We start from the raw sequence: 23,954 nt of genomic DNA, 5'->3' as shown, positions 1-23,954 counted from the left end.
CTAATCTAGATTTTTTTCATAAAAATCTAATCTAAGCGTATCTTTATTCATTCACACTACGATTAAGCGACTACTATGTTTTGTATGCAACCAGTTTTGTCCTTTATCCCCTGAAAACTGCATTTAAAATGCACAGAGATGAGCTGTAAATTTAATTGCACAATCTACCATGCATAATAACCACAACATAATGATCTCAATTGTGTGTTAAACACTCAAGGTGAACTATTAGCCTGTATGTTATTTTGATAGATGACTGCTGCTGCTGTGAAATCAGGTTTAGATTCGGCTTGAATATACAATGCATTCTTATCAGAGGAAAACACTTTGCATATGATTGTGCATGTATAATGGGGAGGTGGAATTATAATGTGTTGGAGATATGCATGAGCTATTTGTAAGTGTCATAAATACACAGTTACGCGGATACAAACCTTGCTAAATACATAATAGAGATAAAGAGAGATAGAGAGAAAGAGGTTGTTACACCTCCCAGGCATCCCAGTACCCATGTACCTAACTCTTTTTAATTAGGGGGAAGAGGGAAGATATTTAATTAGTGTTAAAACGCAGACAGTGTGGTGAAGAAGAAACTGGAAAGCTTGTATTACATTGTTCAAATTATTCGTTTGTTGTTACATTAAGATTAAAATGCATACTGGGATTTTATAACTAATAAAAATTTATATTTTTAGAGGCGCCCCCACACTCTAAAAACAAACGGTGCTAAATAGCACTAAAAGTGGTTCACTGACTTGTAATCATAGGGGAACCATTTTAAGTGCCATATAGCACCTATGTAGCACCATATTGTGCTATATAGAACCATATTTGATCCTATAGTGGTGCTATATTAACCCTGGATGGTTCTTCATAGGTGCTTTAGAGGTGCTATATAGCACAAAAAATGGTTCCCCTATGATTACGAGCACTAATTTTTTTGAGTGTATAAGCTACTTCCTGTTTAAAATCATAGATAAAAGGAATGCCAGGGTTTCCCGCAGCACTTTGCAGTTCGGGCGACTAGCCTAAGCTGGGAAACCCTACTGCCTTAACTAGGTCGTCCAAAAAATAATAATACATTTCGCTCCAGAAAAAAGGCCGGCAAGTGCATCTCGGAGAGTAGCGCGGACACGCTTCACAACGCGAGCGGGCGTGCACGCCACATGGCCGAAAATAGATAAAGACGTGGTCTGTCATGTCTGACAGATAGCCAGTTGATAAAACGCGTGTTCGTGAGAACTGTAAGTGGACTTATGTTTTGGGTTTATTTAAGTCTGTTATTGTATTAGTCTATAGTTCTTGCAAATTTAAAGTAAGTTAGCTGGTGATTTTGTTGTTTGAGCAACATACAAACTAGGTTGCACGTGCCTGTTGATTCGCAGGGTTTCCCGCAGCACTTTGCAGATCGGGCGGCCCACCTAACCTGGGAAACCCTACCACCTTAACTAGGTCGTCCAATAAAATTAACAATTTAGCTGAACAAAAGGCCGTCAAGTGCATCTCTGAGAATAGTGCGAACGCGCTTTTTTTTCTTAGGGCGGACGCGCTTCACAACGCGAGCGGGCGGTCACACAGCCGAAATGAGATAAAGACGTGGTCCGTCACTGTCTGGGGGATAGCCAGTTGATAAAACGCGTGTTCGTGAGAACTGTTAGTGGACTTATGTTTTGGGTTTATTTAAGCCTGAACTGTCTATAGTTCTTGCAAATTTTAAGTAAGTTAGCTGGCGATTTTGTTGTTTAAGCAACCTGCTAGCTAGGTTGCATGTGCCTGTTGATTCGATATAATTGTTAAGCGCTCTTGCTCACGTTATTTATGTGCATTATTTACATGCTACAGTAGTTACACTCCTGTAAGATAATGTAATTAATAGTGGGAAATAATCAGTTTTTACAATCTTTGCGCTATCCATCATTGTTCGCCAGACGTTCTACAACATCTGCTTCAGTTTGTGTTTATGAACCCTTTTTTTAACTTAGTTTAACTTCATCAAGCAGCTATTCCCATTAGAGGTATCTGTTAAAAACATTTAATTCATTAATAATCTAGTATGTGTGCGTTTTTTGTCATAGTTTCTTCAAAATTAAGAATTTTATTTGAGTGTTTTTAATAAAAATATCATTACGCATACGCCCCGTCCCTTTGTTGTCACACCCCCAGGCCCCGCCCATCCGCACCACCTTGACTAACAAATTTTCTGCGGAAAACCCTGAATGCTATAGTGGTCAGGATGTATCATGAATCTTGTATGATTTTTTATTTTAAAAATATCAATATTGCATTTTTGAGTCGCATCAATACAGTATTATAAATAGGGATGCACGATATATCGGCTGACATATCGTTATCGGCCGATAACTGCTTATTTTTAATATTATCGGTCTGATAGCAAAATTAGGCCGATAAATGATGGATTATTTTGGTTTGTTGAACCACTTCACTTGCTCATTGCTGGCCATGTGGAGTTTTGATTGGTGCTTTCTGTGACATAGCATGAAGATGACACGTGTTGCGGGCTTAAGAAGAGTATGCTAGTCTAACGCAAAGTCTGGGAGTTTTTCATTGTGAAAATAATATGAATATTTATCAGCCTATATATATATATCGGTTATCTGCCCCCAAATATAAAGAGTTATCGTTATCGGCCAAAATTTCCATACCGGTGCATCCCTAATTACAAAACAAAATATCATTACAATACTCACATGTGTAGATATTTTCTTACATCCCTACTAGTCTCTATTATGCAGGGCAGGCAGGATGTTAAAACATACGTAATTATAAGTCATCAGTGAAGTATTAATTGAATGATTATTTTAAAGCATTAATGATGAGTGTAACCAGATGCAGTATTTTTTCACAAGGTGTTAAAAGTGTGCTTTGAATCTTTCCAATGACTAAAATTTTTAAATCCAAAAATCTCTGAGCCGGCTCATAAGCAATCAAACATTTTTAATGTCAGTTTTAGGACTCGTTTAATGTTTTTCGGTCGCTGACCTAACGTTCTCAGTCTGAGCACTCACTTTATCGTTTTGAAGATTTATTCATAACGCTGACCTGTTCAGGGCCGAAAACTTCTAGTAAGCAGCAGGCCATTTCTTATTCAGCAGTCAGAACAAGTGCAGTTGATTAAAGCACGCTCCCTTTTCTTGCTGGCTCTCTGTCTCACAGACATGTATCTTTTTGTCATATACCACACTGTCAGCATTAAACTTTAAGAAATTCATAAAAAAATGTAGGGTAGAAAGCCAGACATTTATTGATGGGTAAGAAGGAAAGAAATAGTAACCCCCACAGGAAATGACATTTATACTTATATAGTATGAAATGAGGTGAGATATTAAGCACATGTTGACTATAGCAGGTCGCTCCAGGCTAAAACTAGAAGATTAATCAAAACACCTTCAAGGGAAACAGAACTGTTGATTACATCATGAATATCGCTCAGAAATGACAAAATTTGAGTCAGCTAAATGCGTTTTTTGAGAAAGATTGTTTTTCATACTGACACCCTGACAGCTTTGATTACCAAAAAGCTTTAAACCGAAACTACACATAGAGCAGGTTAAAGCATAAATGTGTTACAGAACGAAATGACGGCTATATTGAGCACACGTGTGAAGGACTGGGGGTGGGCGTGCTGGAAAGGTAAGATAAAGTGAACTGACAGCAAGAGTTGGAAATAAATGTAAGAATATAAATGCACATAATAAAGAGAGAAAAAAGGAAAATGTGAATGTTTAGGAGAGACAATGAGACAGGTTTGGAGTCACACATAAAAAAATATATCTCTACACTCGTACATGGGTGTTCAAGTGCGTGTTTAGATAAGCAGAGGTGTTGTTCTCATTAAGGATAATAAAGAGTATAACATTATGTGTTGGAACATCTGCTCGGTTTGTCTAATGTTGGGGCAAAAGTGATTAGTGATCCCTTAAGGGAGTTTTCTATAGCACACACATACACACGCACACACGCACGCACGCACACACAGAGTATTTACATATGTTTGGTATTCTTTGTGATGCTGAATCTCTTCAGAGACACTGTTAATTAAACTCACATACTGGTGTGTCCTGAAGCTAGCCAGGTGAAACTATGTGAATAACAAATCTGGAAAGAGTTACACATTGACGTTAAGGCTGGGCAATATATTGAATATATTAGATATTATTGAGATAATTGTGCTGGAGATATAAAATAATAGAATTTTGCAAATATTGCATATTGTTAAAGACTGAGATTAATTTGCCAAAGATGACATCAACAGAAAATTTTACTCCCCTTTTATTTCACATGAGTAGCGCGAAACATAACTTGCCATTTTTTAAATAGCAGCACCAAGCAATACAGGTGTGAAAAGAGACTTGGGAACTGATGGCTTTCATCACTTCAAGCTGCATTTACATGTTAAAAAGCACCTATTTTATTGCTAAAAACAATGTTATTTTGTGTAGTTGGTATAATAGAATGTGTTCGCGTGGTTTATGGTTAAAAAAACATTATTTTCCACATCCCATACATTTCTGTAGCTCCAGATTTCACTAACTTCCTGAAACACACGGATTTGTAAAGGTGTGTGTCCCTGATTGGCCAGCTAATCTGTACATTGTGATTGGCCTGAAAACCTCTGACGTCAGCCGGAAATGTGACGCTCCTTACCATGTTTGAAAGAATTGGTTGCTAACAGAAGTTAACTTACAGGCTGTGAGTCCAAAGTGGGAGGAATCATGATAATGTCGGTCTTTACTACATCACCAATCCCAGGAAGTAAACTGTTGCCTACAATCCGTGTGTTTGTTTTAGTCCAAGAAAAAAGATTTACGTTGGAGATGATTACTCGCGTCATCGTTTACTTTTGGGTATGTACCTTTTGCATATCGTTAAAGGAATAGTTCACCCAAAAATTAAAATAATGTCATTAATGACTCACCCTCATGTCGTTCCAAACTCGTAAGACCTCAGATCGACAGCAGTGACGCGGATGACATACGACGCGGCTGACATTTTATCTGGTGCGCCCCAGCTGTTTTTTTTTGTTTTTTTTTTTGTGCGTCCGAGCTTCGTTTACAGCTGGGAGATGCACGCTGTAAGTTTGAAAAAAAAAACTTTGCAAACATGTCTGAAAATAACACGTCACTGCAGTTACGTGACTGTAGTCTCACACATGCGCTTCACAACAGACGCTGGAAGAGAAGACGATGCTAAATAGGGTCGTAGTTTTTGTTCTTTTTGGACCAAAATGTGTTTTCGATGCTTCAACATATTCTAATTGACCCACTGATGTCACATGGACTACTTTGATGGTGTTTTTATTACCTTTCTGGACATGGACAGTGTACCATACATAGATTTTACATAGTGTCAACAAGCTCTCGGACTGGATATAGAGCATCTTGAGCTGTGGTCCGAAGATGAACGGCGGTCTTACGAGTTTGGAACGACATGAGGGTGAGTCATTAATTACATTATTTGGGTGAACTATCCCTTAAACATGTACTAATACACACCTACACACCAAAGGAAATGTAAAATCGTGAATCGGACCATAGGTGATCTTTAATGTACAAATAAATAGTAACAAGTTCTGTTTTTAATGTTTTTGCAATAAACATTTTGAATGTTTAATCAAATCTAAGTTTAAAATTATTTTAGTACAAAAACAAAACTACAGACAGTAATTCAAGTCAAAATTTAGAAAGATATTGAGATATTAAATCGTATATCACCCAGCCCTATACTTTCCAGCAAACAATTGCTGTCATTTCTACACTGTAAATCCTCGTTGTACAATAAATTTCAACTTTCTTGACTAGTGAGGAGTTGCTACAAATTATAAAAATGAAGTTGAAATAACTTAAGCTAATTAAACTTCATTTTTATAATTTATAGGAACTCCTCACTAGTCACAGCCTGGGAAAACCCACACAACTTCCGGCAAATTTAGATTTGCTTTGCAAGTAGTTTGGCAAAGAGGCCATTCAAGCCCATTTCTAATGCCGAGAAATCGCGGCACCAATCAGAAACGTTGGGGCGGACTTTACACGAGGACGAAAGCGCAGACGGTGAAGCAGATGTTGTACATTACAAAGATGTCGTTCGAATCAGCTATCGCGTCTGTTTTAAGCGATTATTTTTCCTTTTCGTAAAAAACAGAGAACAACACTCGAAGCCTTCATATTTAAATAAAGATCTTATCGCTGTCTTACCGACTGGATCCGGCAAAAGTCTGATTTAACTCTGCATGCGTCATCTCCTTCATCACTGTGATTGGTTTAAGGTCCAACTGGACACAGAGGCATTTGAGAGACATCCGTTGGTGACACCCCTTCGAAAATGATTTGTCTATGAAGCTTTGCCAGACCATAACTTACTTCTGAGAATGGTCTGGTTTTAACCAGTCTACACTAGTCAAGAAAGTTGAAATAAATTGTTGAAAAAAAATGTAATGGAACAAGGATTTTTTTAAAAGTGTAATATGGTCCGGCTATAAGGCTATATGCTTCTAGTCAAAATAAACTTTGCCAAAAATACTTGAGATATATGCAATATTCCATTTTATTACACGGCTCTCTGGAATACTTGATTCTGATTGGTCAGTTTGCAGGTTCATTCTTTTCAAATAATAACCGCTCCAAAGTAATAACGCATAGCCGGTACTACTTTTACGAGTAAAATCGCTCCGTGCCAATAAAGATTACTGTTTGGCGCCATCTTGTGACAAACACTGGACAACCACAATTAAGAATGGAAAATTTGGACATTAATTTTAACAGGTACGGAAAAAACAAAACATTTAAACAGTGGCTAGAAGAAGGAACAACGACAAGACACAGAGAGCTTACTGAGACTGAACTTGACAAAATAGAGCATGACAGCTACGAAGCCAACACACAAAAAATACAGAATGGGCATTAAAACTTCTCAAAGACTGGCTAAAAGAGAAAAAAATGGAGACAGACAAGTATGAAGCAGAGGATCTTAATAAGGTATTACGATCATTTTATGCATCTGTGCAAAGTTCTGCGGAAGGATAAAAATGTTAATTTAAAACAAATATGCCAATAAAATGTTCATATGCAAATTCATATTCATGTCCAGTTTTTTCTTATGTGGCAAGTAGCCGTGTAATAAGCGGGATAATGTAGAGGCTCCACGTCGGGTCCTGATCACACTGTCGGGGCTTATTTCCCGATAACTACCGGCTGCCTCTACATTATCCCTTACATGTAATAGTAGTTTGGTTTCATTTATTTATTATGGGCTATGGATAGAAGTATATTTTATTTTTTACTGAATGCCCAAATTGCGCCATGTTTAGCTTATAAATGGGCTTGTGTTTGGATGGCTATTAGATGGTTTTTGGTTATTCTTTATATGATAGTCTATTTATAAGACAATGAAATAATTCAAAGCAACTCGGAAATAGTATAAACAAAAAATAGAGAGCTAACTGGCAGAACATTATTCACATTATTGCATAATTCACAAGGATCACAATGTGCACACACAAAGACACACCAGGCATCTGGGCAGCTCTTGAACTTTCTCTTATAACAGCTAAGTCCATTTATAAGAGCAGCAGCAAGCTGACAGTGGGAATCCAGTTGCCAGAGGAGAATGTCAGCACAAGTGCTCCACGGGAGCTTTCTCATAAATGAATATAATAATAATAATAATATTCCCAGCATTTCTATGAATGGTAATGTTCTGAAACAAAGGGCTGCACAAAAGTCATTTCAAACAGAGTGAAGATAACAGTGTATATTTAAAATAGAGGTCAAATTAACCTAACCCTCGCTCTCTTGTATATATCTATTTAAACACACATTCACAAACACTGCAGCCTATTCATCAAACCATGCAGAAATTGTAAATGACTTGAGGCTAAAGAGACAGACTGCTCAGAATACACATGCTCACATGCATTTACATACACAACTCACATTCATGCACATTACACAAAAAGGCCTGAATTTCACATTTATATTCTTCAAATGTGTGCATACAAACACATATACGTAACACACAGTTTATAGAGATGTTTACAATAAAGAAATGGATCTCAAGCTGTGTGCATGTGCCTATTTGTGAATCAGTCTAGGTTTAGGACCACCTACCCTTCCCCCAATCCCTTCTTTCTCTGAGCTCTTCCCTTATTCACATCTGAGCCTGTGTGTGTCACTGTTAAATTCATCCATCCATCCTCTTCATCTCTCTTTCACCCTTTTCTCCATAAACAGGATTTTGGGGTTTGCAGAGCGTGTTTGCTGGATTGATGCTTTCTGAATTGAACTGTGTAATCAAATCGGAGACAGTATATTTTCCCTCTAAACCTTGGGCTTATAAGCCATTCACCCACTTTTTCAAGGCATTTTTTGTACATTAACCACCTGTGCAGCAGTTCTGGGTATAAAGGGCAAAATAACAGCTATATAATTTCATTGTCATTAGGATTAAATGCATTTTTAAACAATAAATGTAAATTCAAGCTATGCATGTGTGTTCCCTGGGTTCGAACGCGCTGATTATTGTAATGTTTATGCAATGCCCTACCACAGCCTAAATAATGTATAGCCAAAAATATTTATTGCAAGCAACAAAAAACATTATTCTGCTTTTTATTACTGTAAAGTTTAATATTAAAGAGATTTTTTAAACATTTTATCTACCAGGAGCCAAGCAGTTTCGCTCACATTTGGTAAATACTGGACCCTGGTCACGTCCCTTGCCTTCATCATCTCTATCTCACCCCAGATATCCATGTGCCTCTCATCCTCCTGCTACCATCCTGCCCCTGATCATTATTAAGTCATACACTGCATTCTTATCAACCTGTGCATTAATCAAACTCCTTAAGGTGAGTCAGTTCACTTGTCACTCCTTAAATAAAAAATGTTTAGGCTGGTTCAGTTGCACACAAATGCATTTTTTTTATCTTTCTTTCATTTTTCTCTTTCTATATAAAAAATAGATTTTTGTATTGATTTTGTCTTTGCTGATTCCTGTTAAATTGATAGGACTGCTACAAGAATTCTCTAAATAATAAGTTCATTACTTCAATCTGCATACAGCATAATGCCTCTATATAATGCATACAGAGTGACACAAAGAAACATTGTTTAAATGATCCATAAAAAACAATTGAGCTTTCGATTTGAAAGTGTAAATGGGGAAGTTTATGAATTGCGCTATACAATGGCTACTGAACTGAAAAACCATTTCTCTGACCCCATGAATTTTAAACAAACTAATAAGGAGGAAGGGACATTGTTTTTTTTTTGTTGCTGCTGAAAAGGCATAAATTATATCATTTACTTTGAAACATGGGGCTCAGTCTTTTATTGCATTGCATGTGGCACCACTAAAAACACACATACATAAAAAATTTAACAATCATACACACAATGAGTGAATTAAAAGGAAAACACCACCGTTTTTTCGATGTTTTTACCTTAAATTAGATGAATAAATACATAACTATCTTTTCAATGCATGCACTTAATCTTTGTACAGCACGCCGTGAACGTGTTAGCATTTAGCCTAGCCTCATTCATTTCTTAGGATCCAAACAGGGATGAATTTAGAAGCCACCAAACACTTCCATGTTTTCCCTATTTAAAGACATAAGTAGTTACACGATGGTATGGTGGCACAAAATAAAACGTGGAGTTTTTTTAAGCGGATAGAAAATGAGAACTATATTGTATGGCAGAAGAGCACTTGGTTTGCAGCACTCCGACCTCATGCGCAGTAATATTGATGGAAGTTTTGAGTTTGAAGGGGAGTAGTCAGGATTGTTGATGCGTGCCGTGGTCGAAGTGCTGAAAACTAAGTGCTCTTCCGGCATACAATATTGTAATGTTCTCATTTTTCATCCGTTTAAAAAAACGGCATGTTTTATTTTGTGCCACCATACTTATTCATGTAACTATATAACAGTCTTTAAATAGGAAAAACATGGAAGTGTTTGGTGGCTTCTATTCATCCCTGTTTGAATGAATTACCTATATGTACCTATAGTCAAACCATGTACATAGTCATGTAATTTTTTTATTCTTTTTTGTGATACTGTAACGAATATTTCACGTTTTTTCATGATCGTATCACAAATTTCTGTTTATGTGTTATTGTCACGTATTGGTTACTCAACTGCTTTTTCCTATTGTTTACTATTAACTATGTCGCTTCAGTTTAGGGTTAGATTTGGTGTTTGTGTTAGGATGTAACTTTAAGTATTGGTTTATTATACTATTTTTTCCTGATTTTTTTTATATTTTATAATTTTTAAACCATTTTCGCCAGGCGTTAGGGTTAGAGTTGGGTTTGGGTAAGGATGTAATTTTATGTAAATCTAGCCCTAAATCGAGGCTACAATTGTAAGAAAACAGGACAAAACAGCTGAGCAACCAATACGTGACAACGACACACAAACAGAAATTCGTGACACGATTATGAAAAAACAGAAATTCATGACAGTATCACGAAAAAGAAAAAAAAAAATTACGTGACCATAGGTACGTAATTTCGTGAGACTGGGCTGGCATTTGACATGACATTGATTCCAGATAAAAAAATAAAATGATCATAACATCAAAATTCTCTGCTTTACCTTTGCACTGTAATGATTTGTTGTTTCAAAGTATGTTACGTTGCCTTAAAATTTTAAGTTAACAAACTTAAAAATATTAGTTAACTAAAAAAAAGTTTTAAAATTTGCTGTGTCAATTGTTGTGTCTTGTGTGAATTATCAAAAGGCAACCAGGTAAGATCCTTTTTGTAAGTTGAACCAACTATGTTTTTACAGTGTGTCAATAATTGTGGCTTTTACAATGCTATTTTCCAAACACCATACTGGAAATATTTGGGCTTGCATGTTAACATTATTATATACACAACTTGATCCCTATCTTTCACATATATAAACAATGGAGCTATGACGGCTGTTGCTTTGACCTCAAGCTGAAGTCACTGTTTAAAAATATACAACATCATTACTGGTGACGTAAAGGAGGAAAGCCCCTGAACAAATGCTTCAAACACAAATCACAGAGCTAAGAGAGTATCACAATAATATTTACAGCTAGTTTCCTCCAACATTAGGATTTGCAAAACAAGTTTCATGATAGTAAGGCAAAGAGCTCACTTCCACAAACGCACATAGAAAGGAGGTGCGCACAAAGCAGGACATTATGTATGCAAAATCAATTTTCAAAGAGTCACTTACAGAAACTTTAGTTAACGCATGTTTGCCCTGATGAGTTTTGAGCTATGGTTGAGCAAGTTTTTTCATTCATTTCAATGGAAGCCAAGCGCCACACACTTGACGTGGATTGTTGAATTGACGGACGTGCAGAAAAGGTTTAGTCAAAGAGCTCTGCCTTTGTAAGTTGCACGGTACAGTAGTGTTTCACATTCACATACGGTAAAAATTCACTTTTTTCCTTCGGCACCAAACGGTTATAGGGTCATGCATGTGTATAGGAAATTTGGTTACTTGCTAAATATACACTGTTTGAACTTAACTGGAGCATTTATTTTTGCAGATTCAAATCAGCATTGTGTTTACCTTTTGTCTTAGAGAAATACATTAAATTTCTCTGAATCTGTATAGTCTTTAATCTCTAAATAATGTTTGCGTACTCCCCTACATCTCAGACCTCCAAGATAAATTACACAAGAGCATCAATCTCCTAATCCATAGACACTTATAGATTTCACACTTAATAACATGAATTATGCATGAACTGTGGTGCGCCTTCATGCACCTTGACTGCTTAATCTAATCCACTGCTGCTGCATTTGCTTATTTTGCTTTATATTAATGCTTCTTGCATACTGCCATTCTGCCCTGTGCCTTTGTCTCTGCAGCCATGTCCTTCAATAATTGTTTTATCTGCCATAATGTTTACTTTTGTATGATTTTGATGATTAAGAGTTGTTATGCTTCGCCAAAAACTGAAAAAAATATTTAAATCTTTGAACCCTGATTTGCTCTTTGAAGAAGTAAAGCCGGAAACATAAATTAGTCATGAAGTAAGACACAGCTTAGAGTAAGTATGGGGAAAATATTTTAGTCTCCATGGAAACGATAACTTGACATAGACGGGATTTCTCCCAAATCTGAGCTTAAAGCCTTTGATCAAGGTATTTGCAAAAATATGTGTATGTGAGGAAGAGAGAGTTGCATCTATGCTTTGCTCCACGGAAAACTCACAATCCTGTACCACAACAAATAACTGCATCATGAACGAAAAGCATGTCCGAATTGAGTTTGTACTCTAACAATGGAATTCAATTTCCATGGACACAGTCCTTTCCCAAAGGGAAACAATGCAATTCTGTTACAGTTAAAAGAGCATTCAAGCATAGGAAAATCAGGCTATTGACCTGTAGAAAAATATTTACATTGACTTCCACTGAGATACTTTTCCACTCTTTCCTCTATACATCATTCATACACGCTGGCAATATAAACATTCCTTCAGAGATTATAAATCAGAAACGTTTGTAAGTGGGATAAACATTCTGCATGGAATTCGTCTCACCTCCTTTTCTATTTTTACCTCCTGAATTTTTTTTTTGTTATTAGGATATTAGAACAATTTGTTCTTTAGTTTGTTGCGTTGAGAGTGCGCAAAATTTTTTTTGATTACTTGCTTGTGTTGAGAACTGAAATTATAAAATAAAAATATCATAAAATCACTTGGGTTGTGGAATGTGTTTTTTAATTCGGTCACTGAGTGTGTTTCCATTATTTGTGACCTGTCTGGCGCCCAAATAAACCTAAACTGCTTAAAGGTAACCAGGCTACAAGGTTTAATTTGGACATAATTTTAATTTGTCAGGGGTACTTCTTTTTTCTCTTTCTTCTCTCCCTCATCATTCATGTCTTCCCTTAGAAAGAACCAAAGAAAAAAAACAAATGGGAAAACACTATTAAGCTATTTAAAACTGAGGAGAAATTTATGGTTTGAGAAAACAGAGGGGGTCTAGAAAGAGAAGTTGAGCAGGATGCTGGGTTAGTGTTAGCATGCTAGCATATGTATCGCCGGCGGGCTTTTTCCTCGTCTGGAGCACATGGTGGCCCTGTGCTCTGATTGGTTTAGTCCTTGTGGCCATGGAAACCCAGCCATGGGTGAATGATACTCCCTCTGAACATGTCTTAGGGAAAAAACAGGAAACAAGGACAGCTCATATACACATTCAGATGTACACAGACACACACATTCTGTCAAATACTTTTTGACCTGTGTTGGAGGACTCATGTTGTGCATTGGTGATGTAACCAAAAGGTCTGTCACTGTGCTCATGGCTGTGGGAGAGTTAGAGGTGAAATAACAAAATAATAACAATAACTCCTTGAAAAACAATAGGGTCTTCGAACCTCGGTAATCAATCCAGAATAACATATTGAGTTTAGATAAAAGTCATTTTTCTTCCTTATTACATCAGTCTTTGTGTATCTTTACTTTGGAGCCAGGCCCAGCCCAAACAGACTCAGACTCACACCACGTGTGCAAGCACACAAAGAACTTCGCATGGGATTTTTTTTAAAGCCTTTCTATTGGCCAAAATATGTTCGATCTGAATACTAAACAAAAAAATAGTAAAGATCACACTGTACGCGTAAGCAGTGCATAGGCATAGCATAAGCATTGGATGAGTAGAGCATTTGCTGCGTGTGGCCATTGTACTTTCACAATTGCTGCTTTTTCAACGTGTTCTGTAATATCTCAAGTTCACATTACTTTATTTTGATACACTTATTAGCAAAACATCTTCAATAAACTTTTTTGTAAACTGTGATTTGTTTAGTCCACATTGGCTATGTGTGTGTACATGCATGAATTTAATCCAATTGGAAGTTATGACATTACAGTTACATGGACCCTAAACATTGCAACCTGATTAATGTTAGTTAACATTTACATTCTATGTAATCTGAACCAAAAGCAAGCGCACAGCCAGGCCAGGGTTGCCAGATTCGCCTATCAAAAACATGGACATTCAAAACTAGCCCAAAAGCATCCCAATGACTATTCACAGCCCAAATCCCATAACTAATGAACGAAATCCTTTCATCTTTAACCCACAGAAGAGAAAAAAACTTTGCTGAAACAGTTTAAAGAGTTGCCCAAATTTGAACTCTAAAAAATGAGGACTTGACAACACCACACTGCGCACAGCATCTCTCGTCGAATTCATGCTTTAACTCTGGATAAATGTACAAAGTCAAAGTTGGAGAAAGTTGCTCTTAAGATGGTTTGATATATATATATGCAATGAAAACACAATTTTTGAAAGGCATGATGCTATTTTATCGCTTTAATGTAGCTTAATGTTATGAAAGTACACATGAATGCTGCAGAATGTACAGCGCGTGTGTAATGGAGACTGACTCGGTGGAGTAGTTGAATCCATATGCAGAGATTTATTAACAGCAGAAGTACAGATAAGGGCAAGGCAGAGAATCGTTATCCAAAGTACAGGCAGTGGTTCGATTAATATATTAATACGATTGAAATTTGCATCTGGTTGTTGTTCTGGTCCGTGTAATGAGTTATTAAAGCAATAAGCCCTAAGAAGCAGTGGGTTACCAGTGCATTTTATAACAGCTAAGGGGTGTTGTTAGGCACGATGCTAAACCCCCTTAGCTGTTCGAAAATGCACTGTAACACCACTGCTTCGCGGGGCTTATTGCTTTTATAAAACGGTTACTTAATATTAGGGCTGTCACTCTTTATTCGATATTCGAATATGCATTCGAACATGACGTGAAATATCCGTATTCGAACTATAAATAAACCATCCGGTTTTTAAAATGCCATGGGTAGTGCATTTTTTATAGTAACACCTCGTAATAAGGAGGAGGCTGAGAGGGAGAGCGACGACGGCAACTGTGCAGAAGAGAGGGAATCAAATTGGACCAACATGAACCTCATGTGGATGTCAAGATAGAATTATAGTTTGTATATAAAATGACATATAATTGTTTATAGTGTTAAATATTAAAGCAGAATAAAAAGCTTGTGTTAATACGTTCACATTATGAAATTAGCATGTATGAAGATAATTTCATACTTTTTACAACGCAATGTAAACTTTATATTAAACAACAACAGCATTTGTCTTGGAAACGGATTTGAAATGATCATGTGCTGACTGTCGTGCGTCACATAGACGACAGTCAAATGAGATCTGCTTAACTTAGCGGTAAATTTAATTTAATCTCAAATATCAAATGATTTGTGCTCTCAATCATTAAAAACGGTCAAGCAAACAGCACGCACAGAGATAATGTACTTGTCAATGACAGCTCACAAACGCGCGGGATAGGCCATGTATGTGTGCTTGTCGTCAATGAGATTCTTTCTCACAAACACGCTCAAGTGCGGGATATGTGTGCTTGTCAATGACGGGAATTAAATCCGCGGAATTCCGTAGAGTTTTCCGCCGAAATCTGCAGGTGCGTATTCCGTTTGGGCATGGCTATATTTTTTTCATATAAGTTGTTATTCATAAGTTGATAACCTGCTGTTTCAAACATTAAATAAAACAGTAATCCAGACAGTCCTGTTTATGACTGTCACTGTTAATAAATTTGTGATTGAATCTCCATTATGGTGTGGCGTTTTTTTGCGCGCAGGGAGCACGTAGATATTCGAATATATTCGGATACATTGCATGATATTCGATATCCATTCGAATTTGATTTTCCTCAAAAGTGACAGCCCTACTTCATATGTATAGCAGGATTTCATAAAATAAAACAAAAATAAGTTTTAATCAATTATATTAGTACAAATATTACCTCCGCCAAACAAACACAATGTTTCCGACACAATGAAAATATGATTAAAGAGTGGAGTTCCGCTTTAAAGAGGGGAGAGTACTAAAGGCTAAAATTCCAAGCTCGGAGCCCTCTCCTCGGACAGCACGCCAAGCTTTCTCTCATTCCCTATCGATTACATGTTAATGCGAACTCGTGAAATTGCTCAAAGTGATGATGACTGTTTAAAACACTTGTCATCACATTCATGATTTTATGGAGAAATTAAGCTTTTTCGCATCAATCCATGAGCCTTTAAACCTTAAACAATGCACTGGCACTTCAACTGAGCTGCTCCGGCGTTGCTCCTGTTACATGTGTACACACTGCTTACTCTTGCAGTATGAAAGCTCTAACGTATTAACAGGGGTGCCAAAAAAGATTATGTGCAGGTGTGAAACCGGAATAATGCCTTGGGCCGGCTTTGAGTGGGAATGAGCAACTTTTGGAAAGCATGGATGAAAAGCATTTTTAAATGAACAGCTAGTTTTTCAAACGTATCTGAATTTAGATGTAGCCTTAATCGAACTGATAACTTCTTTTTCAATTATTTAGTAGAATGACTTATTTGGCTTGAAAGAATCATGCCATGCGAATCGATATGATAAACCCAGCAGAAACGCACATTTTATTCTTAGTTTACGCGGCACTGTAGATTTAAAAGTGGCAGCACAAACTCTGCTCAACAATGTGCGTTTGAATTACTCCCAGCCAGTGGTGTAGATCCTGGGGGACTCAAACTGTCAACTAAACAATCAAAACTTTAGAGAAAGCTTCCTTTCTCTTGTTCCCCCTAAGTGGAAATGAGATGTATTCCCCCGCCTTCACTAAACTCACTTGCAAACAAGTAGAGAGACGAAAGATACAAAAGAGACAGAGATAGATTGCAACCTTGTAGTTTCTTTGAGTATGTTACAATATGTAGTAACCTGTTATTCCTCTGTCTTTATCTCTCTTTTCACCTTGACAGTACCCAGACTTGGATGGGTCAACAGAGTCTATGCAGTTGTCTTTGACACAGGCTGTGTCACCATAGTGATTTTGTGTGTGTGTGTGTGACAGAGAAAGTTTTGAGAAAGATGATGCTGGACAGACCATGGTAAAGAAAGCTATAAATCATGATGGCTTGTGTTTGTGAGAGTGTGGGTCTGGCCTCTGTTATCTCAGTGTGTCCTGTCTTTGCAGTCATCCCTGGCTGTCACATACTATTAATACCGATTGCAGATTTACTCACTCAGCCACAGAGGCTGAAAATGCACACTCGTGTGTGTGCATGTGGGGATGACAAAGGTTCACTTTGGTACTGAGCTTAGTGAAGAAAAGAATCGCATGAGACTCCTTCCCACTGGGAATGTCACTAAAGATCTGTAACCACACACACAAAAACATTCGGCATTTATGGTGTATTTGTATTGCACAAGCTGACGGAGTCATTGTGAGTCGCAATCATGATAAGCACAGCACTCCAAAACCAATATGTGAATGTTCTATAGAGCGCGATATTAACAAAGTTTGGGAGGAGCACATTCAGGTAATTTAAGGTCTGTTTATATAGCTGTCCCTCACCTCTGTCCCATGCAGTTTTGCAGCATCTCTCCGCCACCCCATCGCCTCACTCTTGGCTGGATCCTATCCTAAGAAAGTGGGGAGTACTTTGAGTTCAGGCCAAATTCCGAAACCGGAGCCCTCCCTTCGCCCTCGGACAGCTCACCAAATATGCATATGTTATCATATCTGATTACATGTTCGTGTGAACTTGTGAAGTGTGCTTGTGGGAAATTGTGGAGAGGAAAGCTGACTTAAAGCACACTAGTAAGATCATATGAAAGAGAACTACAAACTTGACAAAAAAACTGACCAATTTTTGTGGGTGGCGCCAAAATGTTCCAGAGTAACAAACCAAGTTCAAATAAAAGAGAAAACATTCCTTTATTCCTTGTGGGGATTTCTTATGACATAACTAAACTAAAAGTACAGAAACTGACTGACACAGAACAATGTGACAAAGTACAAAGCAAGCTCAAATCTTTAAATAGCCCTTTTCACACAGACATTATGGAAAATACACAGAAAATGCAGATCGTTTGATTTTTGGTTCATTCGGACTGCCAATGATTTTCCGGAATCTGACGCGAAGTGGAGTGCCTAAAACCCCCTTAGCTGTTATAAAATGCACTGTAACGCCACTGCCTCGCGGGGCTTATTGCGCTTATAAAACGGTTACTTCATATGCATAGCAGAATTTCATAAAAGGAAACACAAATAAGTTGTATATTAGTACAAATAATACTCTTCCGCCCAAACAAAGTAGTTCCTCAGAATCAAGTGTGCAGAGCGTAGTTCCCAACCAACACAGACGCAGCAAAGACACAATGAAAATATGATTTAAGATTGTGGTGTTTATTTTATAAATCAACATTCATCTAATTTATACATTAAAATTTATATTTTAATGAGCTGAACCATAACTTTATGTTGCAATGACATGCGCGTCCTCGCTACGGCACGCCCCTTCCGGCATTGATTCTGCGTCTTGTTCACATAGAGGGTTTTCCGGGTATCTTACGCCAATGTTACTAAGTTCTGCGTCTTGCCACACAATGTCTGAAGATATGCATGACATCACCATTTTACAAAGCAAAAACGATTTCAGTTTTTAGTTGAAAACAGTGTTGTGTTAAGGGCGCCTTGATAGCAGCCAAGTTGCAACTTGATGTAAATTAAGTAATAAAATCAATATACCGTATTGCCAGAAGTTGATAGAAAGCATTTATCTGACATAGACTTCAGTAGGATGAGATACAACAGCATTTAGTCAAGGAAGCTAATTTCCCATGACTTCAGATAGTTGCTATAAAATCCCCTATAATGTTTCAATTGCGCTATAGTTTAATGGCCCTTACTGTGAATACAAATCAAAATCTTTATGCATAGTGCATAATGTGTTATTTTGCTTATTACTGGATTACCATCCACTGTTTTAAACTGAACTGAGAGCAGAGCTGGAAAAAAAAACGCCTGCGATTCTCATGCATATCTCATCAGTAAGTAGTAAATCGCCATCACCTGCTTTCAGGTGGAGTGGCATTTACTACACAGAGCTGTATTTTACAGAGAAGCTAGGTAAAATCGCATCCAGCTTTACTGATGAGATATGCATGAGAATCGCAGGCGATTTTTTATTTCATACAGAAATCAAAGAGTTGTATGGCTCATAGTGATACTTTTATAATAAAGGTCACCTTAGAATTATTTGACATTAAATGGTATATTGTCGTTTTATATATAAACATTTTACTATTCTAAATATTAATCAGCAGTAATATGCTTTCCCCCCCCATGCAACTTAGTGACCTCTGTATCAGCAAAATATATTATTTCCTAACTGATAATATTCACCATTGATTTTATTTCCATATGATTTGATCTTTTGGACGACTTTGTAACAGACTGAGAGGCTTCAGTGCTTTCCCAATTATCTGTGGCTTCTCGATCTTGGTGGTCAAAACTGGCTTTGACCAACCGAAACAGAGCAGTCTGCTTTGCCTCTTTATGTGTGTGTATGTTTATGCTAGAAAGCTGTACACAAGCCAGGTTTCTCAGTTCAGACTTCTGGATTTAAGAGTGCATGAGCGTGTGTGTGCATGTGCGCGTGTATAATTGCATGTCAGACAGAATGTGCTCCTCATCTTTCTTTTACCAGGGTAAAATGCAATTTTCATTCTTCTCTTTACATTTTTTTCTTTCTGCTGCAAATCTACTGTGTGTAGTAAGTCAGAGAGGAACAATTTTGTATCACACAAAGATCCTCCTTTTAGACTTTAGATGAAAAAATATTTTTATGGAAAAACAAAGGATTTGAGTGTGGGGAAGAGGATATAACAACTTAATCTCATGGCAATTCTTAAATATTTTAAGAGGTGGCAATTTGTATGAATTTGTACGATCTGCTTTCGCCCAAGTGATGTTGAATTTAGGGATGGGTTTGCAATGCTTTTTTCTAATAATCATTAGATTTTCAGCGATTCACTTGATTTGAATTAAATGGATAGTCATTATTTACTCACTCTTGTGTTGTTACAAAACCTGTATACATTTTGTTTGTTCTGAGGAACATGAATGAAGATATGAAAATAGTTTGAGGAATGTTTGTAACCAAACCGTTCGTGAGCCCCATTTACTTCCATAGTAGGAAAAAAGAACACTATGGAAAGGAATGGGGCTCACGAACGGTTTGGTTGCAAACATTCCTCAAAATATAAAGAGTTTGGTTCCAAAACACGATAAACGCCATTTTTGAAAAAAAAATGAGTTACTGCCAAAATCAGTATTATATCAGGTCAGTATTTAAAAGTAAATTCTTAATTTTACGCAAAATCCAATATCTGACATGTTATTCTGTCATCTTTTCTCCCTTTTTTCCCAAAACGCGTTAAACGCCACTTTTCTACAGAATGCAATAAATCCGCTCCACAAATTACAGCGCACCATTCCACGCAATATAAACAAACAATGGTGGCGCGAGTACACGGAGTCCTAGTTTTTCTCATCTACTTTGTACTTTGTGATCAACAAACAAACAAAAGCAAAATAATACTTTAATGGCATTGATAAACCTGTGATGGTTTTCTGTGACGGGAAAGAAATGTAAAGCCATCAACATCTAATAATTTACGCGAGAGGCACTCGGGTGCTTGTTCTCCGGACAGCATCAAGCTTCTCATGCTAACACATTGACCCCAGGCGATCTTATGAAAAACTTTACATTATTTTACTCAAAGTCAACATTTTACAGCTGATCACTGTGAAAAATGTTAAGCAACGATGTCCAGTATAACCGCAGCAATGACAGTGATCTTAATATGACAAAGTAAGTGTTTTGATTAATGCCATTAATGTTTATTTTTTTAATCAGTGTATACCACTAGTCAACTAAATGAATATAAAATGGCAAAGATGAATGCACATTTATATATTGATTGAGTAGATTTATAGCATTTTGGGGAAAAAAACTTTCATGGATTTATTGCATTTTGTGGGAAAAATAATTAGGTTTATAATTAACCTTTGAAAATCAAGTTATGGATTTGAAAATGTTATGTTTTTATAACCTAAAGATGCTATGTTTAAGTTTGTAACAGAAAATAGTGGTTTTCATCTTGTCACTTTCTTGGTATAGAAAACACATTTTTGCCGAAATTTTTCAAAATGGATTTATTGCGTTTTGGAACCAAACTCTTCATATCTTCATTCGTATTCATCAAAACTACGACATTTATACAGGTTTGTAACAACACAAGAGTGAGTAAATGACACAATCTTAATTTTGGGGTGAACTATCCCCTACAAATTTGCCACTATAAGAAAGTTCATAAATTCCAGACATATCGAGTGCCTACAAAGCAACACTGCAAACAGAAAAAGAGCAAGAAAGAAAGAAGGAAAGAAAGAACAAAAAGAAAGAAAGAAAATGCAATTTTGAAGGGAAGCAAGAAAATGTATTACAATAATAAACACACTTGGGGTACTTTTGATCTGTTATACTCCATCACCCCACCTCTGCTAATTAAATATTTATCGCTCTAATATGAGGTAATTTATTTAACCAGGTGGTTTGGTGCATAACTGTGACAAACCTGCAAGGATTGTTGGTGCGGAGCAATGAGCAGAAAAGCATTACTGTACAGAGTGTATTGAAGAAGAAAATATGTGCTCCACTGAGCAGACATTAACCATACAGTCCTGGACCAACCACTAAATAAAACTAGTAACAGGATTATATGGGAAAATACAAGATGTAAATGCCTTCACAATACAGACAAACACACGAATGACAATGGCAAACATATACTCCTCTCCAAAACAATAATGTATTTTACAGATATTACGTGCTCCCAGTATATAACATCTAGACTTTAGCATCTTTGCCTCTTAACTTATAACTCTTGTTACGGTATTACTGCTATTATTATGTTTTATATAATAATGACAATGATAAACAAAGAAAATAAGAATAAGATTCTTATGATAAAAAGGAAAAGAAAAAAATATGATATTGTCTTGATGTTAAAACCCTTTAAAAAGGAATGTTTGTGATTATGCAAATTTACAAAAGAGCAACATAAGGTAAAGGCAAGAAAAGCGTCAAAATACATCAGGTGCCTTTCACTGTTAATTCCTCTGCAGGCACTCGGTGCACAACTGAGCCGAAAAAAACCCCACTTAAAAACCTAAAAATCCTTAATTTTACCTTTAAGGCCTTACAAAGTTACGTTATCGTAAGCAAAAATGTTAATTTTGTGATTATGCTGTTATGTTTCTGTCAGTACAAACCGGTACAAACCGAAGAGGCTAAATGGAAAATTAAAGTGTCATTCCTTCCGTTTCCAGAGATTGCAATACACTGTACAGGTTTATTTAATAAAATTGCGTCACGGTGTTCACAAAAGTCTATGTAATTTGAACTCATTAACTAGTATATAAACTGATTTTAAAGCAAAACTATTTGTTCCCCCTCATCAGCTCACTAATATAATAGTAACGTGCTCAATGCGCACGTGCTGCCTCTCCAAACGGATATCCCACTACTAACAAATACACATTTTTGACTGAAATATGACCCTTACCGCTATGCGAGTCTGTGATGATGACTTTCAGGAGAAGGATGCCCCGGTCAAACAAAAGGTCCCCGTTTTTTGATCGCCAAAGGAGTCGCCCGTTGTCGGATGGCTGCCTCCGTCTTGCAAGCGCTGAAGACTTCACGAGACCTCGGAGCGTGTTTAATACCGTCCAATATTAACATAATGTTTAGTTACAAACGTTATTCCGAGTGCTGTTAATGTTCGTCTTGTCGTTTGATCCCTGAGGATTAACCAGTCATTGTGAAGAAATCATCGCTGAATTTAGTTTCGCGCGTCTGGCGCGAGCTCGTCTCGTGCGCTGTTGGCGAAACCTTCACGCGCACTTGCAGTTAAGGAAAGCCGACCGGATCATTTATCGCATGGCCCGTTGTCATTTAGCATCAGTCCCGCGCCTGGTGTTACCCACTACAACGAACACGTGCCAACTATCCATCCCATCTGTGAACAATAAATGATTGCGATGTAAAGTGTCCACGTCTGATCTCCGTCCCCACAAAGAGGTTGGAAAGAGTATTGTTTCACGACCTACCCTACTGTTGGAGTGTTTTTCATGGTGACAGGCACAAGTACACGACCTTGTGTGAAGGATGTTGGAGCGTATTAACACTGAAGAGGAAGACTGACGGATTGTTGCACATTGACGCGAGGATTTTCACAAAAGGCGAAGGATGATGAACTTGGCGCAAGCACGATGCGCGCACCCGTTCTCTTTTTTTGCAAATAATGAGCCATTGTGTTATACTCTCCCTCTAACAAATCAAACTGTATGTTAATATACAAAACACTCACGCGCTAAAAGGAGCGTTTTAAAATAAATTGCTAAATTGTTTGAGAAAACGGAAAAAACATTTTACATGAATTATATTTGTTTCAAAGAGGTCACTGTATACATTTTATCTGCGTCTTTACAAAGCCAATATAACCACTTCTTTCCAGGTTTGCAGCTATTTTTTATTGTTAACAGTTTAAAAGTCATTTTATTTGTAGGCATAGTTTCAAAGCAGGTTGATTATAAACTGTCATACATTTCTACAGGTGTAAACCGACTTAAAGATGAAAGAAATAGCAATTGCATAAAAAGTGTGATGAAGTTAATGTTTTCAAATATATACTATAAAAATGGAAGGTAATGAAATAAATGCTGATATAAATTACATTTTTAATTATAAAATATTTCATATGCATTATTTAATTAGTATACATTTTAGAATGGGTTAATTGAGAACAAGTATTATTAAACCTGAAGACCTGGTTGCATGTCCCCTCATTTCAACTTAATAAATAAAGACATCTAATACTTGCCCCATACTCTCAGATAGTATTTGAGTTGATGGTTCTTACCCTGAAACTGTTTTCCATCAGTCTAAAGTCTGAACGAACCATTGCCACCTCTCCATCCGCTTTCATCTCTGACATTCAGACACTCTGACAGGATGTTGACTGGTTCAGGTGCATTGGCTGACATCTTATACAGACAG

General features: G+C 37.0%; 1 protein-coding gene across 1 annotated transcript in view; it reads right to left on the bottom strand.

Annotated features, from left to right (window-relative positions):
• gjc1 (gap junction protein gamma 1) overlaps positions 1-23,056 on the bottom strand; it is a 35,719-nt gene extending 12,663 nt beyond the window's left edge. The window contains exon 1 of the mRNA XM_055194283.2: positions 22,462-23,056. The gene's annotated coding sequence lies outside the window, so the exon portion shown is untranslated. The remainder of the gene's footprint in view (positions 1-22,461) is intronic.
• Between the last annotated feature and the right edge of the window lie 898 nt (positions 23,057-23,954).

Source organism: Misgurnus anguillicaudatus, chromosome 19 (genome assembly GCF_027580225.2).
Source record: "Misgurnus anguillicaudatus chromosome 19, ASM2758022v2, whole genome shotgun sequence".
NCBI lineage: Eukaryota > Metazoa > Chordata > Actinopteri > Cypriniformes > Cobitidae > Misgurnus > Misgurnus anguillicaudatus.
Note: the sequence above shows the minus strand (reverse complement) of the source record. Positions and strands in the feature narration are given on the sequence as shown.